This window comes from Leptosomus discolor, unplaced genomic scaffold (assembly GCF_034619465.1).
Source record: "Leptosomus discolor isolate bLepDis1 unplaced genomic scaffold, bLepDis1.hap2 HAP2_SCAFFOLD_54, whole genome shotgun sequence".
Lineage (NCBI taxonomy): Eukaryota > Metazoa > Chordata > Aves > Leptosomiformes > Leptosomidae > Leptosomus > Leptosomus discolor.
Window position 1 is genome coordinate 43,261 of NW_028237817.1, and position 10,084 is coordinate 53,344.

The following is a 10,084-nucleotide window of genomic DNA, read 5'->3' on the forward strand; positions in this document are numbered from 1 at the left end:
GGAAACACCTCCGGGGGCTTCGCTGCTTTTGGCTTCGTTTGCCAGCGGGGCTTAACGGGGGCCAGCGGAGGGTCCTGCCCCTGGGGAGGAGCGACCCCGCGCGGCGGCGCTGCAGGTCTGCAGGGGTGAGGAAACCTCCACGCGCGGTCAGAGAAGCAGAGACGTCCTTTAGGAACGACGCGCACCGGGGCCGTGGGATCCTTCCCAAGATGTCCGCCTGCCCGTTGCAGTCAGCAAATATTTATACATTAAATTCATACAGATTCAGTCTATACAATGCGTATTCATTATCATCCTCTCGATGATTGGTTCCTCCCTTCTCGCTTCTGATGCAAATGGGAGTGCAGCCTCTGTCGCAGTCTTCCATTGTTCCCTGGTGAGTAGGGGGTATAATTTGGGTAGGTGGTCCGTGAGTCGAAGGTCTCGACCAGTCCTCGAATGGACCATGTTTGGTCAAGGAACATGTCCTTGGCTTGCAGGCTCTTGGCTCGTACGTGCTTTGGTCACGATTCAAAGATGACACACAACGGGTACCATCATAAATCCTGTTTAGCAGACGTCTTGGACAAGAACACACTGTCCTTGTTTCTAACCACCAACAGATTATTGGTTAATAAACACCATAGGTCTGGGAGTTTACAGTAAGCTGTTTAGGATGTTTCTTGCGCTCGCCCACGCTGCTGTACCTCTGTGGAGCCATTTGCAAGGGGATGATTTGCCTTGTGGTGCCACAGAAAGGAATATTGGGTTGTGGCAAAGTCCTTTGGGACATTCCCATCTTTGAAGTTCTCTCCCGAATCCTTGTTGTGTCTCCAGCTGTTACTGACTTACCGGTGAGGTACCGAGGCCCGTTTCTTCATGACTATACAGGGCACTTGGGAGGTTGTTGATGATTCCTCTCCTCGCAGGGTTTTCCGACTTGTCTCCAGAAGAGCTGCACCTGGAGTGTTACAACTGCAGAGCAAATTTCAACAATCAAAGCTGTGTAAGTATTTAAAAAATGCTGGCTTGTTCTGGGAACACCTTTCAAGACGGGACTTGTGTCTGTTCTTCAGGTGGCAACTCTGTACCGTACGTTTAATGACCAAACTCTAGGAGATGATCTGAACGCCAAGATATTTTTAAGTTCCTGTGCACCAAATAGACTGCAAAAGTAGCTGCCAGTCTGTGTGCTCGGCCGTCACTTGCTCTTTCTGCCTGAGAACAGGGGCTAAACCTGTCCGATCTGGGCTTCCGAAACGGGTGGCAAGAGCCCTTGAGCGAGTCTCCGTTCAACGTGTGGGCTTCCTAAACCGAGACACACCTCGGCTTGGCCTTGGCCCCGCTCTTGTGCGTTGTTTGTAGAAGTTACTTGAATCCTGTCTCCAAAGCCTCATCCTTTGTACGCTCTTCGTCTGTTGGGTTGCTCTAGCTGGAGATGGAGCGCTTTAGGTAGAACTCTGGGGAAGTTTATTTGACCTTGGGCTTTCACGTACCTTTGTTGCGGGGAATTAATGCTGAAAATAGCAGATACTGCTAAAGGAGTGTATACATTTCTAGAGAAGCAGCAAGACATACGTTTTTATATTATAGAGATATATATATAATATTTTTGTATTGCGTATATATATTATATTCCTGAGAAGTAAATGATTTAATGACTTGCCAGTTCCTTGTTGAATACTTTAATCACAGTTATGGGACGGACACAGGCACTAGTTATTGCTGTGTATGTTCCCTGCAGTAATCTGTTGGATCACATTAAAGGGGCTGATTTGATTGAAGGAAGTTAATTTCTGCAAAGCTGAATGTTGTAGGATGATACTGTTAAAGGGCTCTGAATTATAGTAGTGTGACAGGGGGCATTTTTTCCTGAAAATGTGAGAGAAGCCAAGGCAGATCTTAGGACTTCAGCTTAATGAGCACATAAGTGGACAAGCCAGAAATAAAACCAGGGCTGGAGAGTTTGTTCTCTTACCCTTAAAACTGACATATTTGGTGGGTGGTGGTTGTGTTGTGTTTTTTTTTTTTTCCTAAGCACCTGATTCAGACAGTGATAGAACTTAGATTCAGAAAGGCCCAGGAAATAAAAAAGTTATTTAAGGGCAGTGGAAAGGAATTCTGTGTTAATAACAAACATTTCAGCTCCTGTCGTCTTGGCCTAATAAAGTTTCTTTTCTAACTGTAGAAATCTTTCACTTCAGTTGTCAGATCACTATTTTACTTTTTTTTTTTAAGTCTTCGCCAATAATAAACCCAGGCTTTTCTTTTTCCCCCTTTTTAGATATTTTCTGTCCAACAGTTAGCGGAACAATGGAAAAATCGTCTGTGCCAGCTGAAAGCTTCACAGACATCGACAAAAGCAGCTTTGGTAAGTGCTAATGAAAGATAAAATGTTTCTGTTCCTGATGTAATTTTTTTTCTTAGGTTCACATTTCTTTAGGCACATCCCACCAAACTGTGCTGCAAATGCCGACCTTAATTTCTGCTGCAAAGATCTCTTAAGACGTGAGAACTGTAATGTGCCACCTCATTTTTAATGCAGAGATCTTGCAAACGTTCCCCAGAAGCGTTGGCTGTCACCAGCGTATTTAACTGCACTTCTGCTGACTTCACATCAGTAGGTGATCGGTGTTGCTTTGAAGATCGCAGGATGCTCTGTTTTACAGCCAGCCAGACGTGATTCTTTTAGGGCATCCGTGTTTGCCCCTCAGTAGCTGAGACGTGGAAACATGCGGTTCCTGGATTTGTTGGCAATTTGACGCCAGCTCTGTGAACTGCTCTGAAAATCTCAGCTGGGATGTGTTCTGTTCTGGCACTGCAGCCTTGAAAAACATCTGGCGTGAAAGCGTTGGGCTGACTGGCGGCACGAAGACCTTGACCGTGACCCTGGCACACCGCAGGGCCCGTCAGAGAGAGCAGAAAGGGTGTCAGGAGCAATTGCAGAAGAGAGTAACGCTGGCAGTTTGCAAACTGCCCCGGCTGTGCCTCTCTGTGGTTTTCATAGGCGACAGAAACGGGACGGAATGTTCTGGCACTGCCTGAGGCCAGCGACCGTGAAAGTCTGTGAACACCATTGGGGGTCTTACCTCCACCTTTCTGTGGAGTCCTGAACTCAGTGACTTGCAGGCGGGTGTTGTAAAACCCTGTAGGTGACTCAGGAGAGCAGCTGGTCAGGACGGTTCCATGTCAGCGAGGCAGCCGCTGGGTCCCAGGTTTGGAATGCTGTCGTTGCCAGCCACGGGCAGGTCACCGCAGCTTGAGGCTGGGATCCAGTCGAGTGCCCATCTAGGGAGAGGCGAATGTCCACCCCACCTTTTCTTCCACGTGCTGATGTTGACTCTTCCAAGGTGTCAGCAGCAGATGAGACCAGCAGTGTCCTCCAGGCCATCTTAGGATCAATGGAGCATTTTGGTGGTGCCAGAAGGAGAAATGGGTAGAGAGGGGGGAGAGAAGCTCTTTGGCTACGTAGCTGTTCTGGGAAGGTGACAAACACTGGTGAATCTAGATGTGTCGGAAGGGAATGCTGGAGTTCAAGCCAGTCAGGGAGACAGAGGCAGCTGGTTGGAGCGGAGTCCGCGTGAGATGCGTTCGAGTTTTAGTGCGATGATCCCAGCCCTTGGTGGGTTCCGTGCGGAAGGTGCAGGAGTGCCACTGGAGCTTTAGCACAGCAGGCTGGGTGTGCCAGGGTGAGGGAACAGACCCAGTCACAGCAGTGACAGGGAGAGGGTCCTGAAACACTGACTGAAACAGGGGAGAGAGGAGAACGAGAGCTGGAAGAGGCGTTCAGGCCAGTGCCTGACAGACCAAAACCTGTACCTTGTGATAGATCTGTGTTTGTGGAGTGTTTTACAGAGAACAGCGTGTGGCTTTACAGCGTTTTGTTTGTAGCTGCCAGAGCACGGGGTCGTGATGAAAGCGATCGGTGTCTAACTCGGTCTGAGTTGCGTTCACTTGCACTGGGCCGCTGTAGTTTTGCTTCAAGTATTTATCGAAAGACATTTCCCTGTTTTGGAATCTAATTTTCCTTTATGCTTTTGGTATTTTGTTCAGCCACCTGAATTGAAGAAGACGACCACTCGACCATTGCCTGTCTTTGGATTTGGAGGACAGCAAACATCAGGCTTTGGGCTGTCAGGTAAGTTCCTGCATGAAGAACCAACAGTGAAACATTTTCTTGAGTTTTTCTTCTTCTGCATTATTGAAATACAGCAGTGGTTTAGCATCACAGGGGTGCACATTCTAAGATTTCTTACAAATGTTATAGTTGCAGGCTTTCCTGTGAAGAGCAGCAGTACTAGTGCCAGCGATTGCTCCTTTCAAACATGTTCCAGTCGTGTCGGTCCTGCTCTGGGGAGCTCCTCTGCTGATTCTAATCCTCCCGTGTTTGGACTGATGTCCTCTCCTAGTGTACCCCCTTCTGCTGGTTTTGGCAGCTTGGCAACTCCATCTGCAGCCTCCTTCTCATTTCAAACTTCTGGAACCACCAGGAATTCCAACCCCACTGGTTTTTCAGGGTTTGGCAGTTCGGCTGTGGACCGTTCAGGCACCGCTCCATTTCCAGCCTTTGGAGATTCGAATGCAGCAGGTACAGCTTCTCCCTCCCATTCAAGCAGTGCTGGTTTTGGACAGACTGCCAGTGCCTCTGGACATCACGTGACATCAACATCTTCTGCGGTCACAAGTAACAGCACATCAGAAAATTTATGTACGCCAGTGAGCAAATTAACAGCTGAAGAGGTGGAACAATTCAAAGCCAAAAAGTTTACCTTGGGGAAGATTCCTCTTAATCCACCAAGTTAAGTAGAACTTTTAAATGTTTCATGACTTAAGTTTGCTTGAAATAACATGTTACTGTAACTCCTTTGGTAGCTCAACTACACAAGTTTGTGGTGGTTGTGGTCGAGTACTAAATTTTCCCGTTTGAGTGGAATTTTGTTTCATCTCTAAGTCTTCTGCATTAATAAACTTTGAACGTCGTATTTTGTCATTTCTTTGTTAGTTTGGAATGGAACTTTTACATCCCAGAAATGAGTTAATGAAGATAAAATGTAAAGTTCCCTTTTATCTTCTGTACTGTGAGATTCTGGGCAAAACCTGTGTTAAAAAGGCTTTGTCGAAAGTAAGAGTGCTTGGGTGAGGTGTTGACAGCCTGCTGTCAACAAGTGCAAAGCCAGATGGACGCGGTTGCGGTGCACGACTGCTTGTTGTGGGACCTCCTTGTCTTTTGGCTCCTACTTGAAGGGGACGTGCAGCCCTGGACAGTTGGGCGGGGTGGAGGGCTCCTGTGTGGTCTGTACCCAGCTAATGCTTGTGTCGCCTGGGAGCTGGTTACCTCTCCCAGCTGATGCGATTCAGCTTTTGTTCGTTGATCTGTTGGAGGGCGTAATGCACCAGTTCATGTGCTACAGCTGGGGGAGGACAGCCTTGAGAGCATTCTTCATGAACAGGGAGCTTGTGGTTTGCTCTTCTGATACCTCTTGGATAAAACTTTGCCAGCAATTGCAAAACTGCTTACTGCAGTGGTGTGAATTGGTGGCGTTTTGTTGTCTGCTTCTCCCAGCTTGATGGGCGCATACATTAGCAGTAGCTGTTCTGAGTTAGTGGTATTGAGGGAGGTGTAGATTTTGCCCAAACGCTGTAAAGCAGGGGTCAGAAATCTTCTAGAGGAGGTACTAGAGTCAGGTGAAGAGAACATTTGCTCTTGACCAGGCCCTCCCATTACGGGTTTAAAATTACCAAACCAAAGTAGCAACAGTTGACTGCAGGCTGTCCGTAGAGAAATTGATTGTGTGACACTTGAAGGTGACATTTCAGTTTGTGCTGTGGAGCCCAGAGTCCTCCTTCAGCCTAGAGCTGGCTTCCTCCCAAAGGCCCACGGCACCCTGGCTCGCTCAACCAGCGCGAACACACGGACCGTTGCGGCTGGCAGGCGGGGGGGAGGCGCTCTGCCGGCCTCCTGGAAACCCAGGTTCCTCGGCCGTGTGCTCAGTGCTCCGGAGACACCAGGAACTTGCGTCTGCGATGTCAGAGCGCTGGGCTGCTCCGGTGTATTTTTCTGGTGGCTGTTTTGTAGATGAAATGCGGCGTCTGGGGTTTGCTGCTGTTGATGACGACCCAGCGCAGCTTCCTGTAACTCGCCAACAAACTGCGGCTCCGTTGGCCCAGAGCTCAATGTCGTTCTCAGGACGGGTGTATTTCCCCGGGGGGTCTCCCGAGCCGCGCTATGACTTGTACCAGTGAAGACGTGCACATCTGTCAGGGCTCACGGAGCTCTGGGCTGTTCATGCCAGTCAGTCCGACCTTGAGACAGGAACATGCCCAGATCCTTTATACCCCTGTAGCTGCAGAAATCCCCCATCTTTACAGAAGTTGTTAAGCTCACTTTGTAAAAACGTAGTATTTAATGAGAACCAAATGAAAACCGTGCTTGTGGTTCGTCAGATGAATGCCAGAACTGCCTCAACTCCCTCTTGATTCTGTTCTGGCCCTGTTCAAAGGGACTCAGGCTTTGAAGCCTCAAGCTTTCAAGCTTCTGGGGACTCGTACCAGGGATGTCACCAAGAGGCTGCCAAGCCTCGGACAGCCGCCTGGCTCTTACCCACTGCTGCTGCTTCATGTGGGCACCAGGGATACAGCCAGGAGCCGTCTGCAGAGTATCACGAAGGATTTCAGAGCCCTGGGAGCGATGGTAAAGGACTCTGGCGTGCAGGTGGTTTTCTCATCAGCTCTCCTGGTCAAAGGAAAGGGCTTTGAAAGGGCCAGTGAAATCTGGCAGGTCAGCAACTGCTGTCGGGAGCGGTGCCACAGCCAGGGGTTTGGCTGCTTAGACCATGGCGCTCGCTCGGAGAAACCTGGTCTGTTGGGGGCTGAGGGGCTCCGTCTGTCAAAGAAAGGGAAGAGGGTCTTTGGGCATAGGCTTGCTAAGCTGGTGGAGAGGGCTTGAAACTGGAGCCGGAGGGGGGCCAAAATGATGCTCACAGCCCATAAAATCGGTCTCAGAACCTTTAAACGTATAAAACTTGGAACTTGTAAATGAGGCTGTGGAGCCTAACCATGACGGATTGGAGCCTAAAACTGGAACTGTGGGTCCTATAAAAAGGCTGTGGGTGCTAAAAGCCAGGCTTGGAGCCTAAACATGAGGATCTGGGCTCTAGAAATGGGGCTTTCTGCCTAGAAATAGGTTTTGGGGGCTGAAAATGAGGCTTTGGACATGAAGAAAATGAGGCTTTGAGGCCTAAGGGAGGAGTTTGTACGCTAAAAGGAGGGTTTGCATCCTGAAAGGAAGGCTTTGGGACCTCAAAGTGAGACTTTAGCCCTAAAGGAGGGCTCTGGACCCACCAAATAAGGGTTTGGAGATTCACGATTTGGCTTGGACCCTCAAAATGCCTGCCTGGATCTGCAAAATGAGGTTTTGGAGCCTGAACTGAAGGTTTCCAAGCCAAAACGAATAGTTTGGCAAGTAGGAATGAGGCTGTGGACAGCAGCTCTGAGGTTTGGGCTGTAGAAATGAGGCTTTGGCGCATCCAAATGAGACTTTGGGGCTTCAAAATGATGCTCAGGGCCCCTAAAATGAGTCTCCAAACCTTTAAAAGTGTAAACCTGGAAACTTGTATATGAGGTTTGGAGCCTAACCATGAGCATTTGGAGCCTAAAAGTGGAACTGTGGATCCAGTAAAAAGGCTATAGGTGCTAAAAGCCAGGCTTGGAGCCTAAAAAATAGGATTTGAGTCCCTCAAACGGGACTTTCCAGCCTAAAAATGGGGTTTGGGGGCTGAAAATGAGGCTTTGGACATGAAGAAAATGAGGCTTTGAGCCCCAAGGGAGGAGTTTGTACTCTAAAAAAAGGGTTTGGACCCTAAACCTGAGGCTTTGGGATCACAAACTAAGGCTTTGAGCCCTAAAAGAGGGCTTTGGACTCTCCGAAGAAGGGTTTGGACACTCAGGATGTTTCTTGGACCCTAAAGATGCCTGGCAGGATCCTCAAGAGGAGGCTTTGGAGCCTGAAAGTGAGACTTTGCAAAGTAAACCTGACCCTTTGGAGCCTAAAAATGAGGCTTTGGAGCCCAAAATGAGGCTTCCGATTCAAAACCTCCAGTTTGGAAAGTGAGAAGGAAGCTGTGGTCACCATCATTTAGGCTTTGGGCTCTGGAAATGAGGCTTTGGAGCTTCCAGATGAGACTTTGGGGCTTCCAAGTGACCCTCAGGGCCCTTCAAATGAGTCTTTGCACCTTTAAAAGCGTTAACCTTGGAAGCTGGAACTGAGCTTTGGACCCAAACACCGAGGCTCTGGAGCCTCAAACTGGAACTGTGGGTCCTAAAAATAGGCCCTGGGTGTGAAAAGAGAGGCTTCTACCTTAAAAATGCGGATTTGGCCCTACAAATGGGGCTTTCCAGGATAAAAATGGGTCTTTGGTGCTGAAAATGAGAACTTGGACCTGGAGAAACTGAGGCTTTGAGCCCTAAGTGGGGAGTTTGCCCCTTGAAAGGAGGGTCTGGAGCATGAAAATGAAGCTTTCACACCTAGAATCTGAGCTATGGACCCTAAACCTGAGGCTTTGGGATCACAAACTAAGGCTTTGAGCCCTAAAAGAGGGCTTTGGACTCTCCAAAGAAGGGTTTGGACACTCAGGATGTTTCTTGGGCCCTAGAAATTGCTGCCTGGCTCCTACAATTGATGCTTTGGAGCTTGAAAATGAAGCTTCAAAATTAAGTGAGAGTTTGCAAACTGAAATGGAGCCTTTGGTCCATAAAAATGAGGCTTTGGAGCTTGAAATGAGGCTTTGGAAGCCAAAACTAAGACTTTGGAAAGGAAAATTCAATCTTTGGATACTATAAATGTAGCTTTCAACCCTGAACAGAACCTTTCTACCCTAAAACTGAGGGTTAAAAACCCTGCAAATGAAACTGTGGGTGCTAAAAGAAAAGCAGTGGGTAACAAAAGACAGGTTTGGACCAGAAACATGAGAATTCTGGCCCTCAAAATGAGGCTTAGGGCAATAAAAAGGATGGGTTAGGTGCTACATATGACCCTTTGGACCCTGCAAGGGAGGGGAACCTCTTGGTTCCTCTGTGGCCCCTAGAAATGAAGCTTTGATCCCCAACACAGGGCTTTGGGTACTCCGGTGCAGGCGTACAGCTGTAGAAGAGGGCTTTGCCCTCTCTGAAGGATGGTCTGGGCCTTCAAAATAGGGCTTTGGACACTCAAACAGGGCTTTGGAAATGAAAATGAGGGTTTCAAACCCGAGATTCAGTTTTGGTCCCTCAAACCATGCTTTGGTACCAAAACCTGAGGCTTTGCATCACTAACAAGGGCTCTTTGGAGGCTCAAAATGAGGATTTGGGCCCTCAAAACTGCAGCCAGAATCCTCAAAATGAGGCTAGATAGGGAATTCCCGGCATGTATCCTTGCTAAGTCCGTGCTGCCTGCTTTTGGACACATTCTTCTCTTTCAGGTGCCCAGGAACATCACCCAAGAGGACTCTGATGGCCCACTCCTCACCAAAGTGAGCTTTTAGAATCATAGAATCATGAACAGTTTGGGTTGGAAGGGACCTCTAATGGTCGTCTAAAGACACTCAAATCATGAGGCTCAGCTGGAGCAGGTTGCTGAGGACCGTGTCTAGGTGGGTGGATGGAGGCTCCACCACCTCACTGGGGCACCCTGTTCCAGGGGTTGACCATCCTCACAGTCAAAAAGTGTTTACCTGTCCATCACCCCTTGTCTTGTCGCTGGGAACTACCAAGAAGAGTTTGGCTCCCAAGTCTTCATGCCCCCCCATCAGGTATTCATTCACAGTAACAGAATCCCTCCGAGCTTCCTTCTCCAGACTGAACAGTCCCACCTCTCTCAGCATTCCCTCCTATGGAAGGTACGGAAAGTCCCTTACACCACCTTTGTGGCCTTTACTGGGCTTCCTTTAGTAGGTCAACAGCTTCCCTGCCCTGGGCAGCCCAGCACTGCACGCAGCACTGCAGGTGTGGCCTCACCAGCGCCGAGTCGAGGGGAAGGGTCACCTCCCTCCACCTGCCAGCATGGCCTTTCCTCATGCAGCCCAGGAGCTGTTGGCCTTGGCCACGCGGGTGCCATGTTGGCTCAGGCTCA

At 49.0% G+C, this 10,084-nt stretch overlaps 1 pseudogene; it reads left to right on the plus strand.

The window, feature by feature from the left end:
• Positions 1-889: 889 nt before the first annotated feature.
• LOC147412721 (nucleoporin NUP42-like) lies at positions 890-4,806 on the plus strand (annotated as a pseudogene).
• The last annotated feature ends 5,278 nt before the right edge of the window (positions 4,807-10,084 follow it).